The sequence below is a fragment of the Thermobia domestica genome, chromosome 5, assembly GCF_964235325.1.
Source record: "Thermobia domestica chromosome 5, izTheDome1.hap1.1, whole genome shotgun sequence".
Classification (NCBI taxonomy): Eukaryota; Metazoa; Arthropoda; class Insecta; order Zygentoma; family Lepismatidae; genus Thermobia; species Thermobia domestica.
The window spans coordinates 165,252,372-165,268,296 of NC_137458.1; the positions used below are offsets into that span (position 1 = coordinate 165,252,372).

Here is a 15,925-nt window from a genome sequence, read left to right on the forward strand (position 1 = left end):
AAATTTCGTTGTCATTATTCTTGATGTATGGCAATGAACGTTGAAATCAGAAACGGTGATTTATAACACTTCCGGTTTGAATAGAGTGTTAAAGTAAAATGGTCGGATAGATATATTCCTGACAAGCTGAATCGATTGCAAAACACAACTTCTCTATATTTCTTATTTTTTTCCTCTATGGAAATCAACGTTGAAGCTGAAAGCACTAGCGCAAATCCCGGCAGGGATAAGGAGAACATGTCCCCTCCAATTTGGAACTGGGGGACTGTCCCCAGTGATGAAAATTTTCCGGAAAAGTTTGAAACGGAAAATTTTCCAGAAAATTTTCCGATTCAAAAAAACATACTCCACTTATTCCTACTTCGTTGTTTAGTCGAGATGGGAGATGAAAAATTTTCTTCTGTATTTTTCCGAAAAATTTTCCGTTCTTAACAAATATCAGTGATTAAGTAACAATTCGTCAGTATTCATAAAATTGATTGAATTCATATATAGAAACATTAAAAAGCGAAATATCGTTTAAAGAATCTGAAAATTTTCATGGCTTAAACAATTTTCAGTACTATGTAGGAACAAGTGGAACAATTTTTCATGAATCGAATGAATAAATGGAGTATGTTTTTATGAACCGGAAAATATTCATGACTTTTAATAAATTGAAATTGTAAATAATAGAATGGGATATTTGTACTCTACGAACTTGATGTATGTTCTCTGCACTTTGCATACACACACACACATATATATACAGTGAGAGAGAGAGAGAAAGTAGTTGAATTGAGTTGATTTTGAGTTTAACGTCCCTTTCAGCAGCGAGACTATATAAAACGGTACCAACTGATTAACGTGGAATCCGAACTACATGAGCTCCCGCTGGGAATCGAAGCCAGGTTTTCCATGCCAAAGCAACGAAGGAGCTGGCAGAGCAAGAGAGAGAGAGAAACACTGTAAAATTTTATTTCCCAACTTGAAATAGAAAATTTTCCGGTTCCCGAAAGCTAATTGGAAAATTATAATTTGTTGCTGACTAACTTTCCTCTACTGAAATTCAACTTTGTAGCTCTATGTGCAGTTAAATATAGTGGAAAATTTTTTTACCTAACATCACTATACATAATATCCAAAATTGTCCGGCCTATGAAAAGAGTTTTCCACTTGTTTCTACCTCGTGATGAAAATTTTCCGATCTATGAAAATTTCTTTCACTTGTTTCTACAGAGCAATAAAACTTTCTGATTCACAAAAGAGTTGTTTTACTCTTGCTTCAAAATGATGAAAACTTTCCGACTCATAAAAAGTTCTTCAATTTTTCCATATAAGGCAGAAAATATTTCGATTCATGAACAATTGTTTAACTTGTTCCTTGACAGTATTGAAAATTGTCTGAGCCATGGAATTTTTCAGATTCTTTAAACGATCTTTCACTTTTTTAACATTTCTATACATGAATTCAATCAATTTCATGATTGCTGAGGAATTGTTACTTAATCACTGATATTTGTTAAGAACGGAAAATTTTCCGGAAAAATATGGAAGAAAATTTTCCACCTCCAATCTCGACTAAACAACGATGTAGGAGTAAGTGGAGAATGTTTTTATGAATCGGAAAATTTTCCGGAAAATTTTCATCACTGTTACAGGACAGACAATTTTTCGATTTATGAAAAATTGTTCCACTAGTTCCTACATAGTACTGAAAATTGTCTGAGCCATGAAAATTTTCAGATTGTTCAAACGATCTTTTACTTTTTAACATTTCTATACATGAATTCAATCAATTTCATGATTGCTGAGGAATTGTTAATTGATTTTTTTTAGAACGGAAAATTTTCCACCTCACATCACTAACTGTCCCCCAATAATCCGATTTGAAATGTGCTTTTTCGGGAGAAATGTGATGATTTTTGTCCGATTACCACAAAGGAACATGAGATGAAATTGATGTCCCTCCCAGTATAAGTCTCAATTCTGCTCGCTTCCCAACGTTGAAGACAACTCTGCTCCCCTGATCCTTGACATTGTTTTTCAACTTCATAAATATTTTGAACATCGCTTAAACGGTCTTAACCCCCCCCCCCATGTTGAAAACAGATTTGCGCCGCTGGCTGAAAGTACTAATACATTTTAACCACTTCCGGTTTCTGTAGAGTGTTATGAGAGCTGAAGATATGTTCTGTTGCGATGCTGAATCGATTGCAAAAAACTGCTGTCATTATCTATTATCCTTTTGTTTTATAGCGATAAACGTTCAAACCGAAAATTATTAATTTGAACCACTTACGGTACGAATAGATGGTTAACGGAGGAAATGAAACCTATTCTAGGTACGCTGAATCGATGGCAGAGAACAGCTTCTCTATGTCTTTTACCGTTTTTGCTTTATAGAAATTAGTATTGAGACCGGAAGTAAATGTAAATTTCAGTTACTTTTGGTTTCGGTAGAGTGTTGCGGGCGGGTAGTAGCAGTATGTTCTTTTGCAATGCTGAATCAATTGCAAAGAAACCGCATTTCGATATCTCTTACCATTTTTGCTCGATGCCTGCCGACAAATTGATGGATGGACGGACAGCTGTTCTATAAGACCTCCGATACTTATGCATAGCATTGTTTGGAAGTCTTGAAAGAAAGAAAGCATTTTTTTTAACTATCTAGTATCATACAACAGATAATTTTACAACAGAAAATATTACTCGTATCCGGAACGTAATTCAAATTATTAATTCACTTCAATCCTAGGCTGTGGGCACGGCCCTATGTTTCCCTTCCCCGCCGTCTTTCGGACGTCCATGCACACATAATATCCAATTTACTTGAATTAACCTTGTGGTTCAATCAAAAACAAAAGGCTAATAATGACGATACTCTCAAAGAAAACCGAGAGTTAATACCTTTTGAAGACTTAAACAAACTTTTCATCACCACAGTTATCTGTTAATGACGCCAATGAAACAAATTTCTCATAATGAGAATTTCAGCACTCTTAAATAAGCACTAATGAAATACAACCGCAAAAACGATTCTTGTACGTGTGTATGTATGTGTGTATCTGACCGCAAACCACAAGATTTTTTTTCTCTTAACCACAAATCACACGACCATAACACTCACAGAGACTATGAGTCCATACATAGGTCTATATGTTTATATGACTTAGAAATCAACCGGATATAACAAAATTGCGGAAGATTTATTTCTTTTTTTAACGTTTTTATCTACCTCACTGTTAGTTATCAGACCACACACGAAGAAAATATTTTCACTTTAAAATTGTATCAGAACAGTTCAGGTGAGCACCTAGATTTTTTTGGGGGGACGGGTCCAAAGATTTTTTGGAGAGTGCGATACTACAAGACGTCTACGCCCGAAAAGATGATAAGTAATATTGTTAAGTAATATCACCTATATTCTCAGAAAAAAAAAGTATATTAGGTTATTTATATGGGTCGTTCCATTTGAAATGGGACTTTTGATGTAACTGATATGCTGATAGGCAGGTATAAATCAAAACACGTTGAAATTGTGTAAGTACATACATTGCAAAGGTAACTTACAATTACTAATGAACTCAGTAATATTTTTATAATTTCATTTAAAAATATTAATGTCAAAATAGGTAATATGTCACCACCGTGCGTTGTAACCACATACAATTTTACTTGAATGATTCCAAATTACTAAAGTACTATCTTTTATTCGCCAAGTATTAGACGACTTTTTTAACGTATGAATATCAATGAATAGATGGAAATAAATTTATAAGCTAAAGCTATTTTTCATGCTATTAAAAGTAGCATTCTTTTCTGTATTCAGTTTTTTTGTCACCTCCGTGCTAATGCATTTTAAAAAAATATATATGTCCGCCATATTTCTCAACTTCATTTTTGTCGTAGTCTCAGGACTTGTTAGTTTATGAAACTTTCCAAGGAAGGTGCCAGTTAAGCGAGGTAAGTTTGTTGGTGGTGATTGTTCCTTTTTATTAGTCAAGTCGCACTTGTTATAATTTGGTTCAACACAAGCTGTCAACTCCGCTTGAAATTATAAGAGGGTATTTATAGATGATAATTTAATTTAGTTGAATCATAATGTTACTTTTTAAGAAGTAATGCTGAAAATTAGGGTAAACAGAATCTAACCTTAACGGTATATCTCAATCGTGCCATAATGGCGGAATTTGTCACCTCCGTGCGTATAAAGTAATGTCACCTCCGTTCATTACTGCGTGCACGGAGGGAATGTGATCTGTAATATCTTCAAAATAGATAAAATTAATCGAAAAGTCGAAAAGTAGCATATTAGACAAGAGTATTTTGCATGAGATACCGTTATCACGACTCGCCTATCTGCTTTCGCTTTGCGAACATTTTATAGATACGACATTTAAGTAATGGCTGCAAAAAGAAAGTACATAGGTGAAAATGAAATGAAATGAAACTTTTAAGTTTTACGTCCCACGATTATGCCTGTTAAAATACATAGGTGAGTCCTGACAACGATATTTTATGCAAAATAATATTGTCTAGTACAATGAGTTTCCACTTTTTGAGTAATTTTATCCATTTTGAAAATATTACACAAAATCTGTAAAATTAGCGGAAGTTTAATTTTGTCACAATGAGGTCTCTTAACTAGCTATATTTTTAATGCGCATATCATATTTCTTCTTTTTATAATAAACAATTATTAAGGATAGCATATTTTAAACAAAATACTGTACTTCATTTGAATGCTAATGTCAACAGTTGAGTTCTGGACATTGGCAATCATTTATGCACATGTGTAATACTAATGTTATATTATGTAATACTACTTTTTTCGAAATTCGTTACAAATTTTTACTTTTCAATTTTAAAGAGATGGGCTCGTCACCTTCGTTCATGTGATGTCACATCAATGCTGGTATAAGTCTTCTCCATTCAATTAGCTGTCACCTCTGTTCAGAGCATTTTTCCAATTTACCAATATTTCTCAAAATATTGGTTCTCGTGTTGAACCACTGTATTGATGTTAATGTAAGTCATTATAACGAACAGAAAAATAAAGAAAATAATGATTTTGAACAGTGTGAAAATTTGTTTTTCAAACCCTCAAAAACTCCTTTTCAAATAGAATGACCCATATAAGAAAGGAAAGAGTAGTCTACAAATGAAGTGTAAGATCAAGCTTATGCTATATCAATCATTTCTATGCTAAACAAATATAGCTTTATTACGAAAGTATACAAATATATGTTTCATTACGAAGTTTTGGGAAGTACGGACCCTCGTGTGGGTGCGTCCTTGGAAGAGTCCTATAGTGACCCCAAAGATCCCGAAGCCTGGATTTAATATCAACCATAGAACTGTTTTGCCTCACGTGTGATGCATCGGAAGAATTGGGTACGATTCGTGGAGCTACCATCCAAACTCAAACAACAGAAGTGCACCAACAATGTTGTCAAAGTCACGAGGAAAAGTGTGTGATGTCACGAGGAAAATTGTAAGTATAAGTGATATTAAGGAAAAATAGGGCAGTTCTCTGACTTGCATAGCGATACAAGTGGAGTTTCTTACAGAGAGAACTACGTCCCTTATCCAGCCACTGGACGTTTATTTCGTTCGCCAATACAAAAAAAGAAAAAAGAAAGAAAGAAAGAAAAAAGAAAAGAAAAGAAAAAGAAAGAAAGAAAAGAAAGTATTGATATCTTTTTCTCTTTAGGATCACCATACTTTCTTCTCTTCCATCGCCACTCGAAAGTAAAAAAGCATAAACATATATGAAGAGTCTCTAAACAAGTTTTACAAATAACTAAGATTCGAACTGCTCGTTCAAATGTTCATGCCAAGGGCGTCATTTAGGGAGGATAAGAGAGGATAAATTGCGCTCCTGAGTTTGTGAAATCTATTACTTTATAATCGATTGTATACTAACATAGTGATAGAAACGTAAAATGCTTATGTTGGTGGAGCATCTGTCTCCCCTTTCCCCTCCCATTTCCCCGCTTGGCAAAATCTATTGTCGCCTAACTTTTAATCTACTATCCATTTCATAAAGATAGGCCCCTGACTTCGCGGTGCTGCCGTGACGTCCAGTCAAAACTTATACTGCATTGTCGTACCTCGTTGGAATTGTTGGAATGTTGTATTTTCAATACTTAAGACATACAAATTTTCTTTGTACTGTGTAGTGAGAAAAAAATAGAAATTAATGAAAAAGTGCGTATTTTTTCGTACTTTTTTGGTAAATCAATGTTTATAGGACTATATCTCGGAAATGAGATAACATGAAATAATTTCCTGTGCACGATATGTAGGTGCATCTATTACCTGTAAGTTCTGAAAATTTCATTACTCAACACGTAGTAATTAATTTTCTTGTTATTCAGTAAAAAGTGAGACATCATTATCTCTGAATTGCTGCGGTGTATTAACAATCTGAAAAAACTTTTAGAAAGATCTTAAAATAGCTTTTTCAACCAAACTGTTTTGACTTGTTTTAAAAGATAAACAATCACAAATATGACATTATGATTATTTCTGCTTTGCGCCATTCGCTATCGCAGTTTATACGGAGTGCTACGTTGCCACATTTTCCTGGCGCGTATAGACTCTCAGCCGGACGGTAGTCCGTAGGATTAAGTCAAAATTGTGCATTTTATATGTAAAAGCATGAAACTTGCTGTACATGTTATTTATATAGAATTAATAATTTTGAGCGTTGTAGGCATCGTCGGATTACCCTTTGAGCCGCCATATTGGAAAATGGCGGCCAAAATTGATTTTTAGCCTATAACTTTTGAACGAATAGTCCGATTTTAATTTTTCTTTTTTTATTTTAAAGCTCTTTTTAAGGCAAAACTTTTTTATTATAACAAAGATTTCTCTAAACTTTAAGGTTTCAGCACAATTTTTAAAAATATATAGATTTTTCGATGAAAGTTGACTTCTTCATTCTATAACTTTTATATGGTGCAGAAAATCACTTCTTATCTCTGAATAAAAGAAAATGATAATTTCATGATCCTTCCTTTGATATATGTTAAGCTATAATTTGAACTACCGTTTCCTCATAAATCGTTACTCAAAATAAGCATGTTAAGGAAATATAAGGTGCTCAGTTATAACGAACTCTCACAATTTCAAAGTTACCACAATCCAGTTTCATTCTTTTAGATACAAAATGAACAATTTTGTTTAATCCTCCAAACTGTAGTTAGAATCAGCACTCAAGTTCTTTGTTGAGTGTGTTAATTTCTATATATCCTACAGCATTTTGTTTTTAAAATTATGTAAACAAGTTTTCGTTTGTTTAATTTTGTTATATTTGTACAATACTTAACTTGCAGGTCATAACTCTTTTCTCTTTCCTTTTTATATCTTTCAGGTCTAGAGATACTAGCAACAGAAGCGAATATTATGCACTTCTGAACCGGTGAAATCTACTCTAAAGGTCTTCGCCTAGGATCAAAACATTTCGTAGATCAAACGAAAGTCCAAAAAAGAAAAAGAAAATGAAAAGAACATTCAAGTTAGTTGAAGGTGGTACGGGTATTTAAACTTGTCACGCACACTGTCCGGCACTTTTTAGAGATATTTTTAAAATGTAATGTCTCCACAGATTTTAAACCAATTTCTTAGAAATTAACAGGATATACAGTAAATGTACCAAGTGTTCAAAATTAGAAAAGCAAACTCTTATCTTGTTTGGATTTGCATGTGATGGTCCTCGAAAATTTGTTGCTTTTTGTCAGTTTTTCACTTATTGCACGCAGTACAAAATACACTTGCACAGAAACAAAAACATGCACAAAGTTTATTATATGATACAACCTTAGTTGATATGTAATATTGAGTTTACACTTCACAGAAAATCTGTTTTCAGATCTAAGAGCTCCAAGCTACATTAGAATCTGCCTTTGAATAGGAATGACGCGTTTTTTTTTTTTTTCGGCGCAGCTTCAGGTTTACTTGAAACAGAGTTACTATCTTGTTCACTCCCGGATACGCCACTGAGCACAGAATAATCAATGTCCTTACTATTAATTACTAACTCATAACCGTCTGAGTCGGAGTCATTCATCAGTTCTGCAATTTCATTATTGCTAAACATTTTGCCTCTTCTTTTTGTAATATCGCCGCTCGTGAAGGAATATCAATTTTTGTTTCAATCAAAAAGCACAAGATATACTCACAAAAATATAAATGCCCATTCGTCCGTTTCATTGCAATGAACCCATATGATGTGAGTGTGTGTGGAAGTTTTTGACGCCTACGAACCGAAGGGAAGTGTTGAAGATTTAATCAGTGTGACGTGATTAGACGCAAATACGCCCTCGTCACCTACTCATTGCATTGTTTACTTTCGTTGAAAGAAAACAAGAACTCATTCTGTGTTACATTCGGCAGGGGAATTGATCGCAGAACTTGGGTGAACACATGATTGTCAAGGCTACAGTAGGGCTACATTTCTTTTTAACCTTTAACATGTTCGTAAGCTGTAGAGTGTGTATACTGATAGATCTTGAGGTAGAAATGGAGCCATTGTTTATAAATATTAGGGAAGATAGCAGGAGCAGCGATGAGTCAACAAAGCCATGACGAAAAGTGAATGAAGTAAGTAGATTAAGAGATGAGTTTTTGGATATGTTTCTTCAACGTTTTATTTCGATTACATTGAGATGTGTACACTCATGTCCAAAATTATTTGTGCGTGGGTTTTCTCGGGGTTCTCCCGTTTCCTCCCACTTTCTTCATTCCACCATTTCATTCATTAATCATCATCACCGTCTCCTTTAGCCTAACCGGCATAACCGTGGGACGTAAAACTGAAAGATTTCATTTCATTTTTCCAAAATTATTGTCGCATATCTATAACTGTCTTCTTGTAAGAATATAATTTGATAATGATTTTGCAGGGTACTTTTAATACTGATACTATATGTAGAGTCGGGAAATGTATATTTGTAATAAATTTCATAGGAAAAGAATACGAAAATTAGCATGAGTAAAACAAAATGTTCCTAAATGGGTAAGAAAATTTTAGTTTCGTTTTATTGTTCTTATTTACTGCTCTTTTGACATGAAATTTACCACATACATGTCTTTGCCGATTATACACATACTAACATTATAAGAAATACCGGGCAAATTCGTTATCAAATTATATTCCTACAATAACATATTTATAGACATGCGACAATAATTTTGGACATAAGTGTGCATGCATTAATATTTTTATGATGTGAAAGGTTATAATAAATACTTTTCCTATTACATTCTTATGAAGTAGGCTTCGCGCTACAAGCTTTCTGAACGCGACAACAGTGCACGACAGCGTTGCCGCACTTCCATTTACTGTATGCTGTTTCTTCATATAAGCGCGGGGAATTTAAAGATTGGGTTGCAACATGGCTCACCGCTTAACGCAGAGAATATGTTGAAGTAAACATTTTTTTTAAAAAAATAAATACTCTACCAACTAAACCCTTTTTTGTTTACAGTTCCAAATATTTGGAACACTAGACTTCCAAATTTTCGAACAGTGTTTTGTACGTTTCTCTACCTACCTTGGTTAAAGAGATCAGAGCGTCGTACATTTGTTTTAATTACACAAAACATATCAAGTGATGAAAATTGAACTTTTCACATCTTACAGTTAATGGATGCATCTACATACTGTACACAGGAAATTATTTCACGTGATCTCTTTTCTGAGATATAGCTCTATAAACATTGATCTACCAAAAAAAGTACGAAAAAATACGCACTTTTTCTTTAATTTTTATTTTTTTCTCACTACATAGTACAAAGAAAATTTTTAATCTTAAGTATTGAAAAGACAACATTCCAGCAATTCCAACGAGGTATGACAATGCAATATAAGTTTTGACTGGACGTCATGGCAGCACCGCGAAGTCAGAGGCCTATCTTTATGAAACGGATAGTAGTCAGTTGCACAGTTTGCTCTCTTGTCTGTGAAGTAAAAGTTAGTTAACGATTCCTAGTGATTATATTAATGTACTTAATGATCTAGTTTGCTATTAATAATCTGATAACTAGTTATGCTGCGCTTCTCTTTCTTTCCTCTCACTTATTTCAACCCCGAAATACACGATTAACTTTTTAATCTCGAACAAACCACACATTTTTACGAAGTTTTCATGGAAATATCTTCTTCACAACTGCGGATGGAGGAATCTCTTCAACATTATTGACCCATTTCGAATTTAGGCATTATTGGGAATCCTCAGAAAATTTTACTCCATATACCACCAAAAGCGATTGATTTTACCATAGAAAAGACAGTTTGAAACTTTTCTGAGTCTTTCAGTATACTACATGTGGGGGAAGGGAGTAAAGTGACATCTCATTTCTGACAAACTTCAACTCCAGGCATTGGGGAATTGTGTCAGAACCTCAAAAAAGCGTACAACGCATATTGTCAAAATGGGATATTTTTTTACATAGATATTTATTACAGGAAAAAAACTTTAACTCTCTTGCTTTCGATTGAATTTAATTACAAGTAGCGGAGATGGTTGTGAAACCTCAGGTAATATATGTTAATATATTGCATCAAATATATATATATATATATATATATATATATATATATATATATACGAAAGTTATCATGAAAGAATCAATCATATAAAAATTATGTTCATGCATAAAAAATTAGGTGCCATGGACAACGGAGTAAGTCCCTGGGTTCCATTAAACCTCTTAGTATAAAGAAAATTGTAGGTTCGCAGTGAAATATTATTGCATCAACACTGTTCATTGGAAAATCATGGTTTATAAGTTCATTCTTTCCAGCATAAAACAAGCTTTCCAGAGGTGCTAAGTATTGGTGCCCCTAACGTACTTGAACAAGGAAAATTAGGAGAATGTCGGGAAAATTCTCGCCAGAAATCCCTCCCATAAACTTTGGACCCCTCTGGAGTGGTAAAAGCACACAATTCAAATGTATCTCAAAAAATACTATAGGGATTAAGAAATGAGAGGGACTAGGTTTGATTTTTTTGTTATGTTTATCGAATAGACTACGTTTGATTCGGATGTCCGGATGACGAATTCATGTCCTATCCTTGTGAGTGATTTTAATCCCAAGGCACTGATGACTGTGGGAAAACTTCAAACAAAATATACGTAATATTCCATCAAAATCGATTAATATTTACGAAAATTACCGTGGAATATTTTTAAAATATCAACCTGGCAATCCACTTTTTATTCTTCACTAATTTTAGCTCCATTCTAAGAGGATGATTCAGAAGCCTGAAAGGAAATATATGCCATATTGCATCAAAATCAAATATTTTTAAAGTGAAAATTATCCTGAAATATTTTTAGATTCGTGGGCTAAATTGGCATTTTCATTCTTGACAGTCCAAACTGTGGGACATCACCGAAATTCCCTAAACAAACTCTACACTACTTTTTATCGAATAATTTTTAAGCAGTTTATACTGCAAAATTCATTAGTAGGCTATTAATATATTCGAACTTGCAACGGGATAGCTTTAAGGCACATTTATCTCCTTGCTACGCTCGCTTTCAACAGATGATTTGAAAGCATATTATTTGGCAAGTGTAAACATTAAAAAGAATGAACAACAGCAATACATGCAATTCATGCCACAAGCTCTGCCAAAATAAGGGGGCTCGTCCGGGACTTGAACCCGGGACCTCTCGCACCCAAAGCGAGAATCATACCCCTAGACCAACGAGCCACAAGGAAGGATCTTTTTGTTTACTATTTGAAATGGAAAGTGTCTACGGGATATAAAATCATTCTTTTTTGTATTTTTATAGAAATTTTTCTTAAAAAATATCAAGTATTGGGCCTAGGACCATAGGCAGCGGGTGGCTTCTGGGAATTCGGACACTAAATCACGACTTAACTGTAAGTTAAGTTTAATTTTAGGGTTGATTTTGTAAATTTTAATATAATTTATTCCCTGAAAGTTTTGAGCCCCTCCCGAAATGAATTCCCCTGCTTGTTGTGATGATGTTCAAATTTTTCAATACATACGTTTCTTTACTTTCTAATTCGTACTAGTTGTTCCCCCGTAGGCCTTCGGCTCGTCTGCAAATTGCCTGCATCATCGCTTGGCATCAGAAGGACGTAGCGCGGCTAGCGATGACTATTAGCCTGGCTGTGAACTATTTGGAGCGTGACTAACAGACTGAGGTGTCTTGCTTGTATAGTAACTAGTTGTTACCCGCAAGTCTTCTGTTCACTGAGGTTAAAGTCGTCCTTAATTAAAAGTTGTAATTGTTTACATTGATTTAACTTCATTTTTTTTATTATTTTAGTTTGCCTATCAATTAACTAACGTTTACACAAATATTAATGCTAAAATTTAAATAAGGTTACAGCTCTTGTCTTATTTAGAAATAATTAATTTGAAAGAATGAAGTTTTAAATTACAATTAAATCGTTACAACAGTTTTAAATCTTCAAATTGTCTGCACAGTAGCGCTATCTAATGAGGTCAGGCAACCAACACGCGTAACGGAGCGACGGGTGTTAACTATTAAGAATTGACGTTACTCACAAACTGAAGATTTTCCTTTTATAATAATTAATTGGAGCGAAGCTCTTCTTTCCTCGACGTAGGTGTTCGTTTATCCAAATAATCCTCCGCGACGACTGAACCCCTGAACCATTCTTTACCAAATTTGACATGGTGATTGCAGAGCGCGCGCTGAGTGTTGTAAGGAGTCGCATGTCCCGATCGGACATACCATTGAGTAACAATCATCGATAAACGGGATGCCCATATCCTTAACATTGGAAAAGCACTTGGCGCGCGAATTCTCATTGTAAATAATGGGAAATAAAATTTTCAGTAATAGGGCGAAGCCCTTTTCGTGTTGTTCTGCGAACAATTTTTCAAAGCGAAGCTCCTCTTTACCCGACTTAGGCGTTCGTTTCTCTTTATATTCCTACGAGATGCCTGAACAGCTTTTCCTTTTATGATTAATAATAATTTACTCATTTATTTAGTGCTTTTTTGTATTACAATATTATGTAAAACTAGTGATGCTGAGCTTGTTAAAGTGAGCCTTCCTCCCTCTCACTAATTTCAACTCCTATCTACAGGAGTAAGTCTCTAATCTCAGAGAGAGGGGAATAGTTCTCCTCAAGGAAACAAAAACCTACCCTCAAGTAAATACCAACACTCTCAATTTACTAAATATACTGACTGAAACAGGCAAGCTAAGAATCCTTACGGGAAAAATAGCACCCTCTTTCCCAGAAATGTTCATATTCCTCTTCGGATGAAAATGTCTGCATTTCTACACCGATCCAAAAACACAAGTGCATAATTGTTGAAAAACCAAAGAGGTCAATTTCTCCTCGTTCGTGTGTGTATGTGACAATTATGTTGATGTCGCATAAGAGTAGATAAATAGCGTTACTGCGGATGAAACACTGAAGGAAAAGCATTTATGGATTTATTCAAATAGAGTAACCAGTTTATCCAAAATAATTGATTAAGTATGATTATAAACATGGTAAAACAGTAATAGGTACCAGTTGCCTTGAAAAGTCAATACAATTCGCCAAAAATTAAACACATGCCTTTGTTCCTGTCTCTTCATTCGTAATTTCTGATGGAATTAAGCTGCTACGGCTGTTGCTTTTTGAACTCTTAAAAAAAAAAGACAAAGAGAGAAAACTAGATCGAAATCAATCTATGAATCAAGTTACTGGTCTTTGAAGCTTGAAGGGTGAGAAACAGTCTTTCTTTCTCCAGTTGTATGATACCTTATAATCAGTGGCGGCTAATGTTAGTGTTGCAGCGTTGCGCAACGACCAAAATATTTCAAGAAAAAATATTATTATCAATAGTAGTAATTACTACTTTAAAGAACAGGAAAAATACTTTTTAATACTTCCATATATACACTTTAAATAACATATTTTTTTTTTTACTTCTGCAACTGTCCGTTCCGTTAATCCGTTTTAAAGAGCGAAAAATAATCCGTCACAGAGTCTCTAATTTACATTGTGTTGCAGCGAGCATGCAACGACCAGATTCCTTCAGCGCGGCAATTGGAGCAAATGTTAAGTCTCCTTTCCCCTATCTCAGAAGTTAAAGGGACTGGTCGTTGCAGTGCTTCTGCAACACAGCACGGTTTCCAGTGAACGAGAAAGTTTTTCACGCTAAATAAGATTTCTGAATTTCCTTTCACTAGCAATTAACAAATGGAATTTGTTTTTATGCATTCATATTTTTAAATTACGTGACCATACTGAAGCAAATCAATATAATGACAATTAAACAAAAAGTGATTGCAAAATAAGAAAGAAAATATCTAGTAGAGGAGAAAACAAATGAAAGTAGACCCGCATTTACAAGTTAATTCTGAGCTTGTATTGATAATGAAGGCTTCTTCTACAGTAATTTGTGAATCAAATATTAATAAGTCTGTAGGTAGAATCGCTCCCCTTCCCTCCCCCCCTCTCTGTGTATAGTATTTTAGTATAAACATATTTCTTTTATAAAATAAGTATATTTTATACTCTTGATAATTTCCACATAAAACTGTATGATAGGGAACGCCACATTGAATTTGGGACTAGTTAGCAATGCTCAGGGGTGTAGCCACAAGGGGTCCACCGGGTCCGGACCTCCCAAAAATTTCGAAACTTGACTAACATTTGTAGATTTTCTTAATAAATTATACTTTTTTAATACAGAAACGATTAATGTATGCTAAATATTTTATTTTACGCCTCAACATGTACTCTTCTAAAAATATAGGCGACAGTAAGTAAGAATTACTTATCGTCTTTTCGGGTGTAGTATAAGACAGGTTCCATATTATGTAGACGTATTGGACCTCCCTCAAATACTTTGGACACTTCCCAGTTAACATTTCTGGGTGTAGAACTGGCAGTGCTGTTTATTTTGATATTCTTTGATATATATATATATATATATATATTTTTTTTTTTTTTTTGCTTCTGTTACATGCTGATCCTTCATCTGGCGGATTTCGAGGTTTCCTTTCCAGAACATATCACATTGGTAAGCATTGTTTCGCCTCATGTGGAAGTATATTGTGTACATCGTGCATTGCGTAACAGGCAAGACGGATGATTTGGAATGTAGTTTTTTCCTTTACGTACATGTGTGTGTGTTGATGTATGAATATGTGACATTCGGAATTCATATACCAGTACCTATTTTGTATCAACTGGTTTGGTTTTTAATTATTAGGTTTAATTTTATTGTGTGTGCTTTAATTGTGTAAATAACCTACAAATTCTGAATGAATTGTATACCATGACTTCTGTAAATAACTTACAAAAAACATTGACCAGCTTTCAACTGAGGAAAAATTTGCAATTAAGGCATAGACAAAACAAGCAAAGGGCAATTCAGAAGAGTGTTCGAAAAAAAAATCCAGTTTAAATTTACAGGATATCTTATGCAGTAGTGTTGTTTGGACCAGATACATTTCCTCAATTTATTTTAAATTTTCCTGGATAAACTGTGAATAAAGTGTCTTCAATGTACATTTTTTTATAACACTAATCTCTGCTACGAACTCTCTTCAGTCAACGCTGAAGAGGAATTCAGATCACTGTCAAGGACTGTTTGCTAGAATGAATAGTTCGCAATAATCTAGAAAAAATATTTAGCAAATCTACAAAGCTTTGAAATTAATATTAACAGTACCTATGGCGTGAGCAAAAGACGAAAAGTTTTTTTCCACATGAGAAAGAATTGACACTTTCAAGGAATTGAATGTCCCAAGAAAGGTTATCATCATTGGTTATGCTTTCCATCGAAAAGGACCTGACAATAAGAATACCAGAGTTCAACCAGCATGTATTAGACAGGTTTGCTCCAATCAAAGAGAGGAGAATGAACTTACTAATTAATTAAGGTGAATAATCGGATAAAATGTTCTGCATTTTTTATTT

At 34.1% G+C, this 15,925-nt stretch overlaps 1 protein-coding gene and 1 non-coding gene across 3 annotated transcripts in view; both read right to left on the bottom strand.

Annotated features, from left to right (window-relative positions):
- Positions 1-15,925, bottom strand: part of LOC145686240 (uncharacterized) — a 142,306-nt gene that overhangs the window by 64,947 nt on the left and 61,434 nt on the right. The window lies entirely within an intron of this gene.
- Positions 11,640-11,711, bottom strand: TRNAP-UGG (transfer RNA proline (anticodon UGG)). Its single transcript has one exon. It is a non-coding gene; the product is annotated as a tRNA-Pro (tRNA).